Source organism: Bombina bombina, chromosome 6 (assembly GCF_027579735.1).
Source record: "Bombina bombina isolate aBomBom1 chromosome 6, aBomBom1.pri, whole genome shotgun sequence".
NCBI lineage: Eukaryota > Metazoa > Chordata > Amphibia > Anura > Bombinatoridae > Bombina > Bombina bombina.
In genome coordinates this window covers 806,243,657-806,266,725 of record NC_069504.1, presented here as the reverse complement: position 1 = coordinate 806,266,725, position 23,069 = coordinate 806,243,657, and the positions used below count along the sequence as shown (strand labels likewise).

At 35.2% G+C, this 23,069-nt stretch overlaps 1 long non-coding RNA gene across 1 annotated transcript; it reads right to left on the bottom strand.

Moving 5' to 3' along the window:
- Nucleotides 1-1,849: 1,849 nt before the first annotated feature.
- Nucleotides 1,850-5,823, bottom strand: LOC128663698 (uncharacterized). Its single transcript, XR_008402895.1, has 2 exons — nt 4,158-5,823; nt 1,850-2,192 (listed from the first exon to the last, which is right to left on the bottom strand). It is a non-coding gene; the product is annotated as an uncharacterized LOC128663698 (long non-coding RNA).
- Nucleotides 5,824-23,069: the final 17,246 nt, after the last annotated feature.

Sequence of the window (23,069 nt, the reverse complement as noted above, 5' to 3'; positions counted from 1 at the left end):
CTATGATAAAGGCTCGTAAGTCTGTTTCAAGGAAAATGTATCATCGGGTTTGGAAAACCTATATTTCATGGTGTTCCACTCATAATTATTCTTGGCATTCTTTCAAAATTCCTAGGATTTTACAGTTTCTTCAGGATGGTTTGGATAGGGGTTTGACTGCAAATACTTTGAAAGGACAAATTTCTGCTCTCTGTCTTATTTCATAGAAAGATTGCTAAACTTCCTGATGTTCACTGTTTTGTTCAGTCTCAATTTGGTTTTGAAGATTTTGCAGGCTTCTCCTTTTGAGCCTATGCATTCTCTGGATATTAAATTACTTTCTTGGAAACTATTATTTATTTTGGCTATCTCTTCTGCTAGAATAGTTTCTGAATTGTCTGCTCTCTCTTGTGAGTCTCCTTATCTGATTTTCCATTAAGATAAAGCTGTTTTGCGTTCTTCATTTAAATTTTTTGCCTTAAGTTGTGAATTCTACCAACATCAATAGGGAAATTGTTGCTCCTTCCTAGTGTCCTAATCCTAAGAATACTCTTGAAAGGTCTTTACATTCTTTGGATGTGGTAAGAGCTTTTGAAATATGTTGAGGCTACTAAAAATTTTAGAAAGACTTCTAGTCTATTTGTTATTTTTTCTGGCTCCAGAAAAGGTCAGAAAGCCTCTGCCATTTCTTTGGCATCTTAGTTGAAACTTTTGATTCACAAAGCTTATTTGGAGGCGGGGCAGTCTCTGCCTCAGAGAATTACAGTTCATTCTACTAGATCAGTTGCCACGTCTTGGGCTTTAAAGAATGAAGCTTCATTCGATCAAATTTGCAAAGCAGCAACTTGGTCTTCTTTGCATACCTTTACTTAATTTTACCATTTTTATGTGTTTGCTTCTTCGGAAGCAGCCTTTGGTAGAAAGGTTATTCAGGCAGTTGTCTCAGTTTGATTCTAGTGCCTTTGATTTGAGTTTTTTTTTTAATTTTAAAGAAAGCTTAATTATTATTTTTTTGGATTTAATTTCTCAACGGTTTTAGCTGTTGTTATTTTATCCCTCCCTCTCTAGTGACGCGTGGATTTCCACATCTTGGGTATTATATCCCATACGTCACTAGCTCATGGACTCTTGGCACTTACATGAAAGAAAACATAATTTATGTAAGAACTTATCTGATAAATTAATTTCTTTCATACTGGCAAGAGCCCATGAGACCCACCCTATTTTTTGTGGTTATGATTTTTTGTATAAAGCACTTTATTTTTTCCAGTTCCTCTTTTTGTATGCTTTTTACTCCTTTTACACCTCACTTCTTGGCTACACGTTAAACTAAGGTATGAGTGAGGTGGGAGGTGTATTTATAGGCATTTTGAGGTTTGGGAAACTTTGCCCCCTCCTGGTAGGAATGTATATTTCCTATATCACTAGCTCATGGACTCTTGCCACTATGAAATAAATGAATGTATCAGGTAAGTTCTTACATAAATGATGTTATTTTAGTGCTACACTTGTTCTCTAGCCATATGTGCTGATTGTCATTTATAAGGGAGATTGCGCCTTGCATCTGAACTGCACTCTTGTGAGTTTAGGCACTACATTTATATGATAGCAAGCAATAAGGATCCTACACCTTTCTGTCATTTTTTATAAAATAACTTAAAGTGGCTTATTATAACTGAATATTATATGCATTTTGCCTATTTCAAAGTGTGTCATGCTAATATCATTAGAAAGTTCCCAGTGAAGCACTTGTTAAACGGATATCAAACACCTTGAGATTGTCATATACGTAATGTTATGCATTATGAAAATTAGAATTCACAGTTGTATTTTTCGAATGTGTATTCAATAGACAAAAAGGTATACAAGCTATTTTTTATACTTTATTTTTATAAATCAAATTTAAACAATTTTAACAACATTAACATTAACAATTCCACATATATGCACCCAAAGTATCTTCATGTAATTCTGTTGTTTAACTCTAAAAGTGAATAATTAGGATTACAAAATATAAATAAATCAATAAGTTGTCATGTTTGTAAAGACTATATAGAAAAGATAGAACTTCAAGAACTAAAAATCATGTGAAACATAGTTTTTCTTTAGATCCCTTTTGGCATTGCTGATCTTTATGGTAAGTTTGGTCCTTATTATCTTTTTTCGGTCAATGGTTGCCCTGTTGTTTGTCCTGTATAATGATTTTGGGGACTCTGAAAAAAGAAATAGATATATACATTAAAAGAAAAATACTAACAACTGCAAATGAAAGGTAAGATCAGAAAATACTGTCTTCATAAGTGCTGCTTTCTGTGATCTAAAAAATTAGCTTTAATAAAATAAATTAAATATTATGCCTTTGCTAAACTACAATTTATAGGCAATCTCAACCGTTTTGGAGAATTAAAGGACCAGTCAACACTGTATATTTGCATAATCAACAAATGCATGATAAGAAGACAATGCAATAGCACTTCAAATGAGTAGTAGATTTTTTTTTAAATAAATTGCAAAGTTATATCTATTTCCACTCCCCCTGTATCATGTGACAGCCATCAGCCAATCACAAATGCATATACGTATATTCTGTGAATTCTTGCACATGCTCAGTAGGAGTTGGTAAATCAAAAAGTATAAATATAAAAAGACTGTGCACATTTTGTTAATGGAAGTAAATTGGAAAGTTGTTTAAAATTGCTGCTCTATCTGAATCATGAAGTTTAATTTTGACTTGAGTGTCCCTTTAACACATTACTTTAAATATACTGCTATTTAAAGGGACAGAAAACCCCAACATTTTCTTTCGTGATTTTGATAGAACATACAATTTTAAACAACTTTCCAATTTACTTCTATTATCAAATTTTCTTCATTATTTTGTTATGCTTTGCTAAAGGAACAGCGCTGCACTACTGGCAGCTAGCTGAACACATATAGTTAGCCAATCACAATAGACAAATGTGTGCAGGTACCAATCAGCAGCTAGCTACCACTAGTGTAGGATATGTGCGTATTCCTTTTCAACAAGAGATAATAAGAGAAAAAAGAACAATTGAAAATAGAATTGAATTTAAAAGTGTCTAAAATTACATGCTCTATCTGAATCCTGCAAAGTTTATTTTTTCACTTTCCTATCCCTTTAAGCAGAAAAACCTAGCTAAATGCATTGGCAAATCTACCATTCACGAAAATGACAAGGTGCTATTTAATTAATGGAATTATTTCATAGCTTGATTGACTGGCAGTTGGTCATAGTACAAGCAGTGATATGTGCTACTATTTAGAAAGATTCCTATATTGCACTCACTAATACCGTAATCGTAGTGAGATTATGCGGTTGTCTAAATTCATCAGAGAAGGTGATCTACTGTATCTGTTTACTGCCACTGGTTCATTAAGATAATGTTGAAAACTTCACTTGAAATTAGTATAGAATGTATTACAGAAACCAGGATCCAATCTATTAGGTCTAAATCACTCCATGTTTTAAAAGGCCAAGAGAATGTTATAAAATGTCCTGCTGTACATACCTCAGGGATTAGTTGAAAGTGGTTCAACTTCCTGCAACAGGACTGCCTCTCATGTGTATCATAAGGAGAGGAAATATACAAACTCAGCTGTTATTTATTGTTGTAAGCTTAATAGGAGTGAAATGGGTTTATTGCAGATGTAACATTATACGTAGACATAAGAGTTTTTAAAACTGTCTTGTTTTTAATAAGGGAGTTAATGCCTCCCAATAATTTGATATCCAGATAAAAATATTAAGTGTATCTGATATCAGAGATGTAAACTCATATGACATAAACCAACAAAGAGATATGATATAATCCAACAAACAGGATGGGCAATAAACTAACTTCCTGTTTCTCTGACATTCACTAAATAGTAAATCAGCTCATGTTACTCTATAATATTTATGACACCAAGAGACCCAGTCCCATTGTGGGTTGTGACAGGAAGTAATGGACAGTGCACAAATAAAGTTTAGAAGAAAAATACAATCTAAAAAAATCATTTTAAAATGATTAATAATACAAATTATAATTACTTTTATTAGGTAAAAGCCACTGCTTGGTGCGTTTTTTATTAGTTATTACAATAAAATAATAAATCTATAAGATAAGCTATAGACAGACCACCCACAATCCCAATGAGCAGATACATATAGCACTTACCAACTCAAAGGGAGGCCTAAGATATCTGCAGTGCACGGTTATGATGTTTGGTGTTATACAAATTGCCGTAGAAGGATTCAGTTAGTTGTGTCCAACTCCATTTAGGAGACCGGTAATCTGTGAAAATAGAAAGCAACAAGCAAAACTACGAAAGCACAAACCATTCTTCTACAAAAAGAACATAAAATTGTAACATTTCAGAGTTTGCTGGATATACATATTTAAATAATCATAATAAATAATAATTCAGCCCTAGAGATATATTTTCAGATCACTTTTTGAGGATATGGAATGTCTGGATCTTAAGGAGGATTCAAATGCATCTATCAACTGTAAAAAGTCTATTGTGTCTCAGAACTGTGTGATCTGCTTTTTTCTTTTCCTGATCTTATGTTTTGATCTAAACACCGCCATAAGCCATTTAGAAGTAGCATATGTGCATAGCAACTAATCACTGGCATGAATACGTCTGCAGAATGGCAGCAAATTGCAGCTCTGAAGTGAAATTCATCTACATGCTTTTTTAATTTATAAACCCAAAAAGGTTGAGCATTTAAGTTTTGATCACAGTAAAAAATGATAAAATATATTAAATTTTAAACAATTTTAAAAAAATCTGTACGTGGACAATCCTGTTATTAATGAGCTTTGTCTACCTGCAATAGGTGCCGTCTATTGCCCCCCACTGACAGGGTTAATTCAGCTAATCTGGCTGCTCAAGCAGTTGTCAGATTTCCCATTTACAGTTATTTTTTTGTCACAACACTGTATACGTCTTCTATATGTAAAATGACCTCTTGAAAAAAAAACATGGAATTCCAATGCAGGATATGCAACAGACTGAGCTCCACTGCAAATTTTTTTTAAAAAAAAAAGTAAAAATATAAATGCTCAACGGGTCATGTAGGAGAAACGTAGGGTAGTCAAGCTCCAAGTCTGCAAACACATCTATGTTAGGAATGCCATATTGCATTATGCTTTTCTTTTCAGATTTTTACTACATTTTGAATTTAATTTTAAATACTTATTCCATATAATCCTATCATATATATATACACATTTTTACTATGATCAAAATGTTTCTGCTACTGATAATAAATTGTAGATCTCTTTCCATCTAATATAATTGCCTACCAGGAGTAATTTATTACTTTTTCAGGAGAATTTACTTGATTTGTGAGAGTTCACATCTTAGAGTTTTAAATCGTCTTTATCTGTAGATTCTACATTCATATCACTTTCATATTCTCCATCAAGTACAAAATCAAGTACAAAACGCACAACTAAAAATCCAGCTTTACTTAGAAATGTTATATAATCAGATATCTATGTGGTTTTAGTGAGGTAATGTCATGTTTGAAGCATTAATTCCTAGACATAATACAGCGATTCTGCTTACTTCTCTATGGTCTAACTTTTATTATATATTAATACTCATACTTCAAGTTATTGAATTTACTTTTAAAGCTCTCCAGAAAAAAAAGAAAACCAGAATATATCTTTGAAAGACAAACCTAGTACTGCCAAATAAAAAGTTCTGTACTATATGACACAATATGTTATACTTTCAATGGTTTATATACTACATATGACATGAAATAGCTAAATACATAGAAATATAAAACATTACTCCTATATTCACTAAGAACTGCATGGTGTTTATTGAAAGGAGAATTGGACAAAGTTAAGATATATATATATATATATATATATATATATTTCCAACAAGTACATATTTATAATAGCTGCATTGCATTTATATTATATAAATCAAAAAGATAAAATCATATTTCTTATAAATAAATGTTATTAAGTGTATTTAAAATATCTTTAGGAGGGCATTATTACATTTAGCTGCACAACTAACATTAACACTAAAAGGTCTGATTAAGCTCAGAAACCAGTGCAAAGTGATTTCAATATTATTTCTAGCCAAATAAATTAGTTGCAAAGCTAGATTTATCAAATAACATAAGACACTTTTAACATATTATTGTTACATGTAGATTAGAAATTTATATAATTATTTTTTTTCTGTTAAAAATAGAATGCCACTGGTTACATCATAGTTGCTAGGATGATATAAGCCTGAAAATCTAAGTTTTGATCACAGTAAAAAAAAAGATAAAATATATTACATTTGTAATAATTTAAAAAAAAAAATCACCAGCTTCTATATGTAAAATGATCTGTAGAAAAAAAACATGGAATTCCAGTACAGGATATGAAACAGACTGAGCTCCACTGCAAAAAAATTGAAAAAGTAAAAAAAAAAAAAAGCACAACGGGTCATGTAGGAGAAACGTAGGGTAGTCAAGCTCCAAGTCTGCAGACACATCTAAGTTAGGAATTACATATTGCATTATGCTTTTCTTTTCAGATTTTTTAATTTCATTTTGAATATTTATTCCATAGAATCCCATCATTCAAATGTTATGTATAGCATTTATATATATAATGATATACATATTTACTATGATCAAAATGTTTCTGCTACTGATAATAATTTATAAATCTATAATTGCCTAATCATGACTACTTTATGTGAAACTAGTTTCTTGATGCTTTCTAGTCTCTCCAGGAGAATCTACTTGTTTTATCTTGAGCATTCACATCTTAGCGTTTATAATATAAAATCAGTGCAGCTGTGATAAAATTGCAACTTTTAAATTATTCCAAACTGCTATTTTCAAGACACCTCTGTAATATTTAAATATTCCACAGAGAAATTCAATGAATCTAATAATAATAATTTAAGATGGCTACCAAAAAGTAACTTGACCAGCAAAAATAATCAATTGTTGCATATAAAAATACAAACATTCTGTTTTGTTTCTATACTTGCGTAACTGAGTTGCTCCAATATATAAAAAAAAAATGTAATCCAAAATTGAAAGAGAAATATCATATTTAATTTTTAAATATAAAGAAATCAAATTACTCTATGTGGAAGATAAAAAAATACTTCTTAAACATTACCATTTTTCATCTGTAGATTCTACATTCATATCACTTGCATGTTGTCTATCTAACAATATCAAGTACAAAACCCACAACAAAATAACAAGCTTAACCTAGAAACTTTATACTATCTTTCCAATGTCTATGTGATTTTTAATTGAGGTATGGTCAAGTTTCAAACATCCATCCCAAGGCATAATTTAGCTTTCTATTTACTTATCTAACTTTCATTACATCTGCTTAGTTTACAATATTTATTACTCACACAAATATAATTCTCATCCCTGGGAAGTGTGACTTTTAGGTTAGGAAATAAAATAAATTCAATATACTTTCTAGGTTTTTTGGAAAAATACCCTAAAGATATCTTTGCAAGCCAAACCTAGAACTGCTAAATAACAAGTACACACACAAGTTTAGTACTGTATGACACAGAATGTTATACTCTGGAAAGAGTATGTACTACATATGACATGAGATAGATAATTCATATAGATATAACACATTACTCCTGTATTCACTAAGAACTGCATTGGTTAAAGGTGTATATTGAAAGGAGAATGGGACAAAAGATAGAATATTTCCAACAGTACATGTTTAAAACAGTTGCATTGTATTGAATGTATATTAGAAAAAGCAAAAACATAAAAATAATAATTCTTATAAATAAATGTTATTGAGTGTATTTAAACTATATGTCAATAGGTGAGCGTTATTACATTTGGAAGGAGTTGTAAACTAACATTAACACTGAAATGCCTGATTAAGCTCAGCAATCGATGCAACGTGATTTTGGTATTATTGTTAGCCAAATAAAATGGTTTCAAATTTAGATTTATCAAATGACATTAGAAACTTTGAACATATTATTGTTACATGTAGATTAGAATTTCATATAACTCATTTTTTTTTCTGTTAAAATGGTATGCCACTAGTTACACCATAATCGCTAGGGTGATGAAAGGCTAAGAATTACATTTTTGATCACAATAAAAATAAATTAAATATATAAAATTTGAGATAAGTTAATGAACAATTTTGTATATGGACAATAAGCTTATTTAATTAAACTTTTCCCCTTGTAATAGGTGCAACTATAAACCCTTAACTGTTAGAGTTGATTCAGCAAATCTGGCTGCTTAAGCAGTTATCAGCTTTCAAATTTACAGTTTGTTTTATCTCACAACACTGTACACTTCTTCTATATATAAAAAAAATCATCTCTAGAAAAAAAATAAACATGGAATTCTAGTACATGAAATGCAACAGACTGAGCTCCACTGCAAAAAATTTAAAAAGTAAAAAAAAATGCTCAACGGGTCATGTAGGAGAAACGTAGGGTAGTCAAGCTCCAAGTCTGCAGACACATCTAAGTTAGGAATGCCATATTGCATTATGCTTTTCTTTTCAGAGTTTTTGCTACATTTTTAAATTTAATTTTGAATAATTATTCCATAAAATCCTATCATTCAAATGCTATATATCTATTCATATTTACAATGATCAAAATGTTTCTGCTACTAATAATAATTTGCAAATCCCTTTCCATCTCATATTATTGCATAATTAAGACTACTTTATAGGAGATTGGTTTTATGATGCTTTCTAATCTCTCTGGTGGAATCTACTCTTTTTTTTTATTGTGAGCATTCACATCTTATACGGACTTTTAGTTTTATCAATCTCAGTAATATTTAAACATTTCACAGAGAGGTTCAATGAATCTAATCATACAAATTTAAGATGGCTAACAAAAAGTAACTCAACCAGAAAAAAACAATCAATTGTTGCATATCAAAATACAGACATTCTGCTATGTTTCCATACTTGTTCCCTTACAAAAAATACAAGTTTTTAATCAAAAATCGAAAGAGAAATATCATATATAATTTAATAGAAAAAGAAGTAGCGCATCATGTCCGCTGCACATCGCTAAATGACCACAGCATACGCTGTCGGCATTTATCATTGCACCAGCAGTTCTGGTGAACTGCTGATGCAATCCCGCCCCCTGCAGATTTGCGACCAATCGGCCGCTAGCAGGGGGTGTCAATCAACCCGATCGAATTCGATCGGGTTGATTTCTGTCCGCCGCCTCAGAGCAGGCGGGCAAGTTATGGAGCAGCGGTCTTTAGACCGCAGCTTCATAACTTCTTGATAACTTCTGTTTCTGGCGAGCCTGAAGGCTCACCGGAAACAAGGGGCCTCAAGCACCATACAGAGCTTGATAAATATGCCCCATTATTGTTACCTGTAGATTAGAATTTCATATATAATTTTTTTTTCTGTTAAAAACAGAACGCCACTGGGCACACCATAATAGCTAGGATGATGTAAGGTTGAGGATTGAAGTTTTGAACACAGTAAAAATTGATAAAATATATTAAATCTGTAACAGCTTAAATAAAAATTATTTATGTGAACAATAGGCTAATTTATTGAGCTTTGTCCTCATGTAAAAGGTGCCATCTATTACCCCTTAACTATTAGGATTTATTAAGCAAATCTGGCTGCTTAAGCAGTTGTCAGATTTCACATTTGCTGTTGTTTTTTTCTCACAACACTGCATACGTCTTCTATATGTAAAATGATCTCTAGAAAAAAACATGGAATTCCAGTACAGGATATGAAACAGACTGAGCTCCACTGCAAAAATTTGAAAAAGTAAAAAAAAATGCTCAACGGGTCATGTAGGAGAAACGTAGGGTAGTCAAGCTCCAAGTCTGCAGACACATCTAAGTAAGGAATTACATATTGCATTATGCTGTTCTTTTCAGATTTTTACTACATTGTTACGTTTCATTTTGCATAGTAATTCTATAGAATCCCATCATTCAAATGCTATATATATATCTATACATATTTACTGTGATCAGATGTTTCTGCTACAAATAATAATTTGCAAACCTCTTTCCATCTAATATGATAGCCTAACCATGCATACTCATTTACCAAACAATGACTGCTGCTTCAGAGGCCCATCGTTTCAGACTCGCCTGAAATGATAGTTCAGTAGCAGCAGTCTTAAGACTGCTGCAACTTAACCTGTCTGCCACCTAAAAGGTGGTGAATTGAAATAATCCTGATCCAATCCGATAGGGATGCTTGACAGCCCCTGCTAGCAGCTGATTGGCTGCCAACGAGCATGGGGCGTCATTACACAAGCATTGCTGGTGCAAAGCTTAAACAATGTTAAATAGGGACAGCATATGCTGTCTGCTCACAGAGATGTCTTGTGTACAGGATTTGCAGTAGTGAATTCTGTCTGCCCGAAGTTTAATAAATGGAACCTATGTGAGATTGGTTTCATGGTGCTTTTTGTTCCTCCAGTGGATACTACTTTTTATTGTGAGCATTTTAGATTGTATAATATTAAACAGTGCAACTTTTAAATTTTTCCAAACTGCCATTTTGAAGACATTTCTATAATATCTAACTATTTCATACATAATTTGAGTAAATCTAGTAATAGGAATATAAACACTAACATAAAGGCATAGCAGTGACATGTATGAACATACCTTTTATCTGTATTTGGTAATGAAGCCTTTCTTCTTACCTTACCTTTATAAATTACTTGTAAGAATGCCTCGATCAGAAATCTTTGTTCCTCCTAGATTCACAATTTACATGTCCTGCTTGTCATGATAAGAATAGAAAACTTGATAAAATTAGCTATCACTACCTATCTACCCACCTATCTATCTTTTGATCCACCTACCTACATTTCGATCTACCTACCAATCTACCTACCTACCAATTGACCTACTGATCTACCTACGATCGACCTACTGGTCTACCTACCGATCGACCTACCTACCAATCGTACGACCAACCAACCAAAGCATTTTGTCAAACAAACATGACTGAAGCAGTATGTGGTCTAAATTTGCTTGAGTTAAAGGGACATTGTACATTAGATTTTTCTTTGCATAAATGTTTTGTAGATGATCTATTTATAAAGCCCATCTGGTAGTGTTTCTGTAACAATGTATAGTTTTGTTTATTTTTTTAATAACATTGTGCTGATTTTCAGACTCCTAACCAAATCCCAAAGTATCAGATTTATACACGGGTTTACAGACTACTGTTGGCTCCTGTTTGTCTAATCTGTCTTTTAATATGCAAGTAAGGGGGGGGGAGGGGAGAGTGTCTGCTCTTCCTGGTTTCCCAGCCCCTTTCACTGGGTGTCCAAGCCTAACCTCATCAACAATTCTAAACTTGGAGCTTCTAAGTAAGTTTTTAAAAGGTTTTTTTTTACTGGGTTTGTAGATCAGTATCTGTGCATATTCTTCTTTATAGTAGTGTCTATTACATGCAGTTATATGAAAATTAGTGAATACTGTCCCTTTAATAAAAGTTGTGCCAACAATCTCTGCTTTAAACAAGAAATGCTTTAATGTATCTCAGAGTAAGAAAAACAACATTCCTAAGAGGGAAGATTGCTTTTTATTGATTAGATGGTGGGGATTTTTGCATAAGAAACATCTGACATAGTAGAAATAGGATACAAGACTTGTCAGAGAGTGTAAATGGCACTAGAGGATGAATGGAATCATATGGCAACATGTTAAATAAGTAGAAAGTAATTTGCAGTTAAAAGGAAGAAATAATGATGGAAAGATATAGAAATAGAAGAAAAGGGATATCAGATGCCTAAAGAGACATATATCCCCATATGGTGTTATTCTATGTTTTATATGTAAAATGGGTGTGAGTATCTGCATGTGCCTTGGTGTTGATTAATTAACATTTCACTAAGCAAACAAATCTCACATTTACATCCCTTTATAATAATGCTACATGTTTGTTAAGAAATACCTTGTACTTCACCTGCTTTAGAGTTGTCTGTGTCTCACAGCTGTAGCAGGAGTAGAGATATGACAATTACAGCATGATCTGCAATCTATGACATCACACTGGTGAAGCTTTCTGTTGCCTAGAAACAAGTTTAATTATTTTGATGCAACAAGTTAGTTTTGCTTCATAAAATTAGGTTGAATAATCAAAAGAGGGAGAAATTGAAATATGAAAGGGAAAATATGAAGAAACTAAAAAAGCAAGTGTAAAGACAGAAATGTACAATAAATCTATGGAAAACAAATCTATAGAAAATTATGATTTGCCCCTCACAATATATAAGGCAATATGATAGTCTTTATTTAAATGTGTAGATGATTCTCTTACATGAGAGGTTGTTCTGCAGGTAATTAAGTAAACAATGGCATATACCTTTAAAACTAGGTATGTGCAAAATTCTTTATTGGATATTCTTTTGTCATACAAATCCAAAATATGGCAGAGAGTAGCAGCATTCAGCTATTTTCAGTGCTGGATAGATTAGTGTTAAAGTGCAACACACAAAGATCTGGCTTTGCACCTGTAGTGAACTCTGTATTCCACACTGAAAAAAATCCTATCCATGTGTAATGATGGCTGAGAAATTAGAATATGATATGGTTAAAACTGTATCCCTAATGGATAATATGTACCTTTGTCATTTGATTGAGTGATTCCTATATTTAATGACAAAATGCAAAAAAGCCCTTCCAGCTTAGTTAATGGTTTATGTAGGGATATCAAATTGTACTTGTACAAGTCCTCTATCTGGGCTGCTAACTAATGCAATGACTTGATAAACAGCATTAAATATTGGATGACTTTCACATCAAGTCAGAAAAAAAGCAATATTATATTGATGCTTTGTTATTAATGCTGCACTGTCACTGTACAACAACATTGAAAATATCAACATACCATTGTTATGATCCTAACTGACATACATCACATAAGCTATTTGTACCTCTATGTAAAAATACAATTCTGCATTGGCAGTGGAGGAATGTGTTTATCTCATGAATAATGTACAAGCATGAAAAGATATTCAGTAGTGTGACAGGTTGAATGTACATGGTCAGGGCATTGGTTATGGATTTGATTAAAATGTCAATTAGTTGAGTTCTTGTTAAAATAAATCATAAGTCATTTGTTTTCCTCACCTATTTGCTGATAGAATCCTTGAGCTGCTTGCACCTGCACTGCTTTGGTTTGTCTGACTTAGAAGATTTGACAGCCACAGCATTATCAGCAATCTATGACATCACATTGGTGAAGCTTCCTGTTGCCTAGAAACAGGTGTACATACTATGCTGCAGTATGTTGCTGACATCACATTGGTGAAGCTTCCTGTTGCCTAGAAACAGGTGTACACTATTCTGCAGCATGTTAGGCTGACATTACAATGGTGATAATAATGAAGCTATATGTTTATATTTAGAGATAGGCCTCTTTGCTGCCTCAAGTTAGTTTGAACAATCAATATAGGGATAAATGTAATGTGAAAACTATGTGAAGGCATGAAAAGAAAACTGATTTATACAATAAATTGATGTACTATGAAGAAGTTCAAAATTAAAATCAGAGAAAACAACACAAGATTGGAAAAAGATGTGAGGTGTAGAAAGTGCCACATAGGGTAAGGGTAGGAAAAGAGAGAAAATAATAAGAAAAAAGAATAATTTCAGGAGTAGTAGTTTTTAGCTCTTGAACGGTAGCTGTGTAAGCTATTTGCTTGCTCTGACTGAATTCTTGCCATACTAGGGTTTGCTATTAGTGCTGGTGGTATAACTAAGGGCGGGGGCCTAAGCCTGAGACCAAAAGAGTATGAAGGGAGATTGTAATTTATAAGGTAGGGGATAAAATTGATAGGGAGCAACTAACTGTCAGTGATACCTGTAAGGAACTCACCCTATTGTTATTGTTTATGTATTGCATTGCAGGGATGGAGCACGTGATATTTTAGTAGCATATCAGCAAATTAGTTGCAAAACATTTGTTCTTGGTTATTCTCATTATTGTGTTCCAGTGAGTGAGGCAGTATGTGCTGCCAGAATTGAAAGGGACAGTGTATGGTATTTAAATATTTTCTAGGGATGGTCTGATTTACCGGTCTGGCTCTGCATTTCTAAATATTTCTGATTGACCATGAAAGGGCTTTTTCTGTTATCTTGAATTTCACACATTAAGGGCCAGATTACAAGTTATTTAATGCTCCCGCTCGAGCATTAAAAAGGACATGAAACCTACATTTTTTTCTTTCATGATTTGGAAAGAGCATTCAATTTTAAACAATTTTCTAATTTACTACTATTATCCAATGTACTTCATTCTCTTGATATTCTTTGCTGAAAAGCATATCTAGATAGGCTTAGTAGCTGCTGATTAGTGGCAGCACATAGATGCCTTGCGTGATTAGCTTACCCATGTGTATTGCTATTTCTTCAACAAAGGATATCTAAAGAATAAAGCAACTTAGATCATAGAAGTAAATTGGAATGTTGCTTAAAATTGCATTATCTGTCTGAATCGTTAAAGGCACACAACGTTGGGAAGACAGCACTACTTAACTTGTGCACGGTGTAGGGGTTAACTGCAATACCCCATAAATACTCAATATATCACGATTCACCAGCACAGTAATTCTTTAAATCATTGAATATTTTATTGAAGACCCATTAAAAATATAATTTATGCTTACCTGATAAATTCATTTCTCCTGTAGTGTAGTCAGTCCACGGGTCATCCATTACTTATGGGATTATAACTCCTCCCTAACAGGAAGTGCAAGAGGATCACCCAAGCTCAAACCAGAATGCCGCCGCAGCAGTGACAGGCGCGATGCATGCAAGGGGTTGTAATATAAAACCTTGCTGAACAAACATTTTCTTAAGGTAACCCTCTAACTTTTTATCCATTGGATCTGAAAAAGCACAGCTATCCTCCACCGGGATAGTGGTGCTCTTAGCCAGAGTAGAAACTGCTCCTTCCACCTTAGGGACCGTCTGCCATAGGTCCCGTGTGGTGGCGTCTATTGGAAACATTTTTCTAAATATAGGAGGGGGAGAAAAGGGCACACCGGGTCTATCCCACTCCTTGTTAACAATTTCTGTAAGCCTTTTAGGTATAGGAAAAACGTCAGTACACGCCGGTACCGCAAAATATTTATCCAGCCTACATACTTTCTCTGGAATTGCAACCGTGTTACAATCATTCAGAGCCGCTAATACCTCCCCTAGTAATACACGGAGGTTCTCAAGCTTAAATTTAAAATTTGAAATGTCTGAATCCAGTTTACTTGGATCAGATCCGTCACCCACAGAATGAAGCTCTCCGTCCTCATGTTCTGCAAATTGTGACGCAGTATCAGACATGGCTCTATTATTATCAGCGCACTCTGTTCTTACCCCAGAGTGATCGCGTTTACCTCTTAATTCTGGCAATTTAGATAGTACTTCAGTCATAACATTAGCCATGTCTTGCAAAGTGATTTGTATGGGCCGCCCTGATGTACTTGGTGCCACAATATCACGCACCTCCTGAGCGGGAGGCGAAGGTACTGACACGTGAGGAGAGTTAGTCGGCATAACTTCCCCCTCGTTGTCTGGTGATATTTTTTTAACATATAAAGTTTGACTTTTATTCAAAGTAACATCTATACATTGAGTGCACAAATTTCTATTGGGCTCCACATTGGCCTTTAAACATAGTGAACAAACAGATTCATTTGTGTCAGACATGTTTAAACAGACTAGCAATAACACTAGCAAGCTTGGAAAAAAACTTTTAAATAAATTTACAAGCTATATAAAAAAAAAAAAACGCTACTGCGCTTTTAAGAAAACATAAAAATGTGACACAGTTGAATTAACAATGAACCAAATATGTTAAAACAACCAAATTTTAACAGAAAATGTATAAAGTTAGCAGAGGATTGCACCCACCAGCAAAAGGATGATTAACCCCTTAATACCCAAAACGGATAACAGTTGAAATAATAAACGTTTTTATCACAGTCAAACACACTGTCACAGGTCTGCTGTGACTGATTACCTCCCTCAAAACTAGTTTTGGAGACCCCTGGGCTCTGTAGAGACGTCCTGGATCATGGAGGAAGAAATAGGAAGACTGTGACAACATTTTTTCTGCGCAATAAAGCGCTAAAATAGGCCCCTCCCACTCATATTACAACAGTGGGGAAGCTCAGTAAACTGTTTTTATTCAGAAAAAAACGACAGCCATGTGGTAAAAATCATGCCCATAAAGTTTTATCACCAAGTACCTCAGAAAAAACGATTAACATGCCAGTAAACGTTTTAAAAATTGAAAATTATGAAGTGTTATTAATAAGCCTGCTGCTAGTCGCTTTCACTGCAGTGCAGGCTCAAATATTACTTTAATATTGACAGTATTTTCTTAGTGAAATTCCATTCCCCAGAAATACCTCAGAGTATAAATACATACATATCAGCCTGATACCAGTCGCTACTACTGCATTTAAGGCTGCACTTACATTACATCGGTATTAGCAGTATTTTCTCAGTCAATTCCATTCCTTAGAAAATAATTTACTGCACATACCTCCTTGCAGGTGGGCCCTGCATGCTATCCCCTGTTCTGAAGTTACCTCACTCCTCAGAATGGCCGAGAACAGCAAGTGGATCTTAGTTACGACCGCTAAGATCATAGACAAACTCAGGTAGATTCTTCTTCTAATGCTGCCTGAGAACAAACAACACACTCCGGTGCCGTTTAAAATAACAAACTTTTGATTGAAGAAATAAAAACTAAGTTTAACACACCACAGTCCTCTCACACGTCCTATCTTTAGTTAGGTGCAAGAGAATGACTGGATATGACGTAGAGGGGAGGAGCTATATAGCAGCTCTGCTTGGGTGATCCTCTTGCACTTCCTGTTAGGGAGGAGTTATAATCCCATAAGTAATGGATGACCCGTGGACTGACTACACTTAACAGGAGAAATAAGCGACGTTTTGGGGTGAACCCCGAGCATGACTAACAGGTTCACCCCGAAATGTTGCTTATTTTAATGGGTCTTCAATAAAATATTCAATACTGAATCATTAAAGGGACAGTCAACACCAAAATTTGTGTTGTTTTAAAAGATAGATAATCCCTTAATTACCCATTGCTAGCACTCTCCAACCCACCCACTCCTTCGGCGATCAGGCCTGTATAGTGACAGGCATCGCCGGGGCTTCACGTTTTACGTGGTGACATCATGCGCAATGACGTGATGACGTCACTGCGCAACTTTATTGAAAGGGAGAAAGGGGGCATGCTGCTTAGAAACCTGTATCTCAGGCATCTAAGCAGCTACAGACCCCCAAGACCCACCGTTGGAAAGGTAATCTTCCCAACGGTATAAGTCTTGGGGATCTTAAAAAAATAAAAAGTTAAAAAAATATATATTTAAAAAAATAAAACATAAAAAACACTCAAATCATATTAGCACCCAGGTGATAAAATGTTGTGTTTAATGATTTTTGCTTGCGTTAGGTTGTGGTCGTATTAAAGTTGAAAGTAAACTGTTTTCAAACGCCCTAACCCGACGAGTGTAAGAAGCTGAACTTACAATATTGCACGCACAATAACCTATTACCCCATAGAATTCAATGGAGCAAAAAAAGTTGGGGAAAAACACTCTACTCGCGCCCAAACCGCATTGCATATTCTCAAGTGTGCTAACCCAACATGAAAATATGAATATTTCACATTCCAATGTTTTTTACATATTAGAATATGTTCCATTTATTCATAAATACATATTTCTACATATATGTTATGGTATTTTAGTGCAATATATATCTGTATAATTATATATAGGTATAGATAAATACACATATAGATAAGAATATCTGTTTATAAACAATTAGAACATATTCTGCTATGTGCAAAATATTGGAATGTGAAATATTTACAGTAGATACACACTATAACATTTAAATATGTCTATATATGTATACATATGTATTTATGTGTTTATATGTGTATATATGTCTGTAAATAGATATATACACATATAAATACATATGCACACACAAACACATATATATAATATATGTTTGTACAGTTTATGCCTTTTTTTCTAACACCTGAGACCTCATATCTTTGAGTCCTTATAACTTTTTTGTGCAATTTTTTTTAACATTATTTTCATTAGATTGTGTTTTTATGATGGTAACTGTACTTTGTAATGTATTTTTAAGCAATGAGGTCACGCTAACCTGACGTGTGATAACTTCAATTGCGCTCAAGCAATCGCATTTACTTTCAACTTGTAATGCCCGTGATAAACACCTTTTCACTCGCACATAACTATTAGCGCATCACTCGTAATCTAGCCCTAGATAAATACACCTTATATCAATTACATTGATGGAAACCCAATTCTTCTTTGTATTTGTCATTTGTCTCACTATGGTGGGATTTTTTTTAGGCATACAAAGAGAGAAGCGCTCTACCAGGAACGAACAACAGCTCATTAGTTCTATGGCGATTTACCACCCAGGAGCAGCCTCTTTTAGACCAGTGTGCTTTTCACAGAGGAAAACTTTCCTGTAGTATATCAGTCTGATCCCGCCAAGTAAGGTCAGTCCAGCCCCGAAATACCAGGCAATTCTCCTCTGAACAAGGAACATGACAACCCCAGACGATCGTTTCGGCCTCCTATGGGCCTCGTCAGTGAGGTGCAGCCACATTCCTCTAAGCACACTGGGCAAGGAGTCCACGTCTGGTTTCTCCCATCACCCATAGGGAGACCTCCCTAGGGTCATATTAATTTGCATACAAAGAGAGAAGCGCTCTACCAGGAACGAACAACAGCTCATTAGCTAGTTCTATGGCAATTTACCACCCGGAAGCAGCTTCTTTTAGACCAGTGTGCTTTTCACAGAGGAAAACTTTTGTGTAGTATATCAGTCTGATTCCACCAAGAAAGGTCAGTCCAGCCCCGAAATACCACGCAATTCTCCTCTGAACAAGGAACATGACAACCCCAGATGATCGTTTCGGCCTCCTATGTGCTTAGAGGAATGTTGCTGCACCTCACTGACGAGGCCCATAGGAGGCCGAAACGATTGTCTGGGGTTGTCATGTTCCTTGTTCAGAGGAGAATTGCCTGGTATTTCAGGGCTGGAATGACCTTACTTGGCAGGATCAGACTGATATACTTCAGGAAATTTTTCCTCTGTGAAAAGCACACTGGTCTAAAAGAGGCTGCTTCCGGGTGGTAAATCGCCATAGAACTAGCTGATGAGCTGTTGTCCGTTCCTGGTAGAGCGCTTCTCTCTTCGCATGCAGATTTTTTTTAGGATTTACAACAAATGGGATTAATAATTTGATACTGTTTAATAGTAAACTGACAACCTATTGACTAAAGTTGCAATCACTTTAAGGAATGAGTTAGATTTTTTGCTTACCTTGCAGAATTAATTAAAGTATTTGGTTTGTAAATGAGCATTAAAGACTCATGTTCCAAATGTTTGTTCTTTTCTCAGCAAGAACATAGGCCTAGATTATAAGCAGAGTGCTAAAGTTAGTGTGGGTCGTGATAAGAGATATTGCGAGAACGTTAACTTGCATGTGTATTACAAGCTGAAAGTAAACGAGTGCACTCGAGTGCATACAGAATTTGCGCTCTTCGGGTTAGCACAACTGAAGACCTAGAAAAAAGTGTAAGGGGTAAAAAAGAATGTGCACCAAGCACAACATAAATACATTTCAATTAAGTGTTACAATCATATATACAGTTTCTGAAAAAAGATGATTTACATAAATATTAATAAAAGCATTTTATAAGGGTTAAATATATATGGTATATGACAAGGTATTTGACTGGACATGGATATAATGTGTGTGTGTGTCTGTGTGTGTGTGTGTGTGTTTGATTAAAACACAGGTCTGTTTGATTAAAACATTTTTGAAGAAATCCAGAGCGTGCAAGCAGTTCTTTCTTCTATAAAAGGTAAGACAAGTCCACGGATTCATCCATTACTTGTGGGATATTATCCTTCCCTACAGGAAGTGGCAAAGAGCACCACAGCAGAGCTGTCTATATAGCTCCTCCCTTAGCTCCACCCCCAGTCATTCTCTTTGCCTACTCTAAGTACTAGGAAGGGTAAAGTGAAAGAGGTGATAAAATATTAGTTTTTAATTTCTTCAAGCAAGAGTTTGTTATTTTAAATGGTACCGGTTTGTACTATTTACTCTCAGGCAGCAGATGGATGAAGACTGCTGCCTGGAGGATGATGATCTTAGCATTTGTAACTAAGGTCCATTGCTGTTCCCACAGAGGCTGAGGAGTACAGGAAACTTCAGTGTGAGGAACGGTTTCATGCTATGCAAGCAATGAGGTATGTTCAGTCATATTTTTTCTGGAGAGACTGTGTATTTCAGAAAGGCTGACATTATACCCAGGAGGGTAAGGGTAAGCAGTAATCCTAGAGCTTTGCAATGCGACTCGCCTTTTCTTGTTTTCCATGCTGATAAGGTGGTTCTGCATACCAAACCTGGATTCCTTCCTAAGGTTGTTTCTAATAAGAATATTAATCAGGAAATTGTTGTTCCTTCTCTGTGTCCTAATCCTTCCTCTAAGAAGGAGGGTCTATTGCACAACTTGGATGTGGTTCGTGCATTAAAGTTTTACTTGCAAGCGACCAAAGATTTTCGTCAAACATCTTCTTTGTTTGTTGTCTATTCTGGAAAAAGTAGGGGTCAAAAAGCTACGGCTACCTCTCTTGCCTTTTGGCTAAAAAGCATCATCCGTTTGTTGCATAAGAGACTGCTGGACAGCAGCCTCCTGAAAGAATTACAGCTCACTCTACTACAGCGGTGGCTTCCACATGGGCTTTTAAAAATGATGCTTCTGTTGAACAGATTTGTGAGGCTGCGACTTGGTCTTCGCTTCATACCTTTTCAAAATTTTACAAATTTTATACCTTTGCTTCTTCGGAGGCTGTTTTTGGGAGAAAAGTTCTTCAAGCAGTGGTGCCTTCTGTTTAAACATCTGTCTTGTCCCTCCCGTTCATCCGTGTCCTGTAGCTTTGGTATTGTATCCCACAAGTAATGGATGAATCCGTGGACTCGTCTTACCTTTATAGAAGAAAACTAAATTTATGCTTACCTGATAAATTGATTTCTTCTATGGTAAGACAAGTCCACGGCCCGCCCTGTCATTTTAAGACAGATTATATTTTTTGATTTAAACTCAGTAACCTCTGCCCTTGTAGTTTCTCCTTTTTCTTCCTGTACCTTCGGTCGAATGACTGGGGGGTGGAGCTAAGGGAGGAGCTATATAGACAGCTCTGCTGTGGTGCTCTTTGCCACTTCCTGTAGGGAAGGATAATATCCCACAAGTAATGGATGAATCCGTGGACTCATCTTACCATAGAAGAAATCAATTTATCAGGTAAGCATAAATTTAGTTTTTATATTATATATACAGTATCTCACAGAAGTGAGTACACCCCTCACATTTTTGTAAATATTTTATTATATCTTTTCATGTGACAACACTGAAGAAATGACACTTTGCTACAATGTAAAGTAGTGAGTTTACAGCCTGTATAACAATGTAAATTTGCTGTCCCCTCAAAATAACTCAACACACAGCCATTAATATCTAAACTGTTGGCAACAAAAGTGAGTACACCCCTAAGTGGAAATGTCCAAATTGAGCCCAATAAGCCATTTTTCCCTCCCCGGTGTCATGTGACTCGTTAGTGTTATAAGGTCTCAGGTGTGAATGGGGAGCAGGTGTGTTAAATTTGGTGTTATCGCTCTCACACTCTCTCATACTGGTCACTGGAAGTTCAACATGGCACCTCATGGCAAAGAACTCTGAGGATCTGAAAAAAAGAATTGCTGCTCTACATAAAGATGGCCTAGGCTATAAGAAGATTGCCAAGACCCTGAAGCTGAGCTGCAGCACGGTGGGCAAGACCATACAGCGGTTTCACAGGACAGGTTCCACTCAGAACAGGCCTCGCCATTGTCGACCAAAGAAGTTGAGTGCACGTGCTCAGAGTTATATCCAGAGGTTGTAGTTGGGAAACAGACGTATGAGTGCTGAAAGCATTGCTGCAGAGGTTGAAGGGGTGGGGGGTCAGCCTGTCAGTGCTCAGACCATACGCCGCACACTGCATCAAATTGGTCTGCATGGCTGTCGTCTCAGAAGGGAGCTTCTTCTAAAGATGATGCACAAGAAAGCCTGCAAACAGTTTGCTGAAGACAAGCAGACTAAGGACATGGATTACTGGAACCATGTCCTGTGGTCCTGTAACATATCTCAGCCTAATGTCACTATCCCTTTAAGACTTCCTTCCCTGACTGCTGCTTTTGGGCAGTATTTACATTCAGCTTCCTTGCCTGCCTGATTAATCATTCATGCACCTGATTACCTCAGCCTCTTTTTAAGTCTTCTCAGGCCTAATGTGCTTTGCATTAACTTTGAAGTTGTGATCCTGAACAGAGGTCTGTGACTGTTTTCTGCATGAATTTAACATCTTATCCAAGCTACAGCATTTTCTATTACCTATGCTTAAAATCATCAAATCGCAAGTATCCAAATAATTTCATTCTGTTTCCTGGTCTCTGCTACTTAACAAACTCTGAACTTTATTATAAATCACAAGTATGCTTTTGATTATCATCACTCTCTAATTACAACAGCATCTTACTCAGAACTTTATAACTATTTCATTGCTACAAGTTGTCATTGCTGAAATATCCTGCTGCAAATATTTTAACATATTCAGAACTCTGCATCTATATGTTCAGTTAAAAGCTTTCATATGATTCTCCAATATATGTACAAACAGTAATTGATGCCTTAAACTTAACTTTCACCTGTGCTGCTCTGCTAATTACTGACATACAGCTCTATATAATATTATGTACTGTGAACCTGCAACAAACCTAGTTTGCATATATATGCACAAACAGTAATTAATGCCTAAACTTGCAGCTTGCCTAAATACCTGTGCAGCTGTGCTTAACTCTGACATACAGCTTTATATAATATTATGTACTGTGAACCTGCAACAAACCTTAGTTTGCATCTAAGTGTCAATCTTCTACCAGTTTACTCTGAAG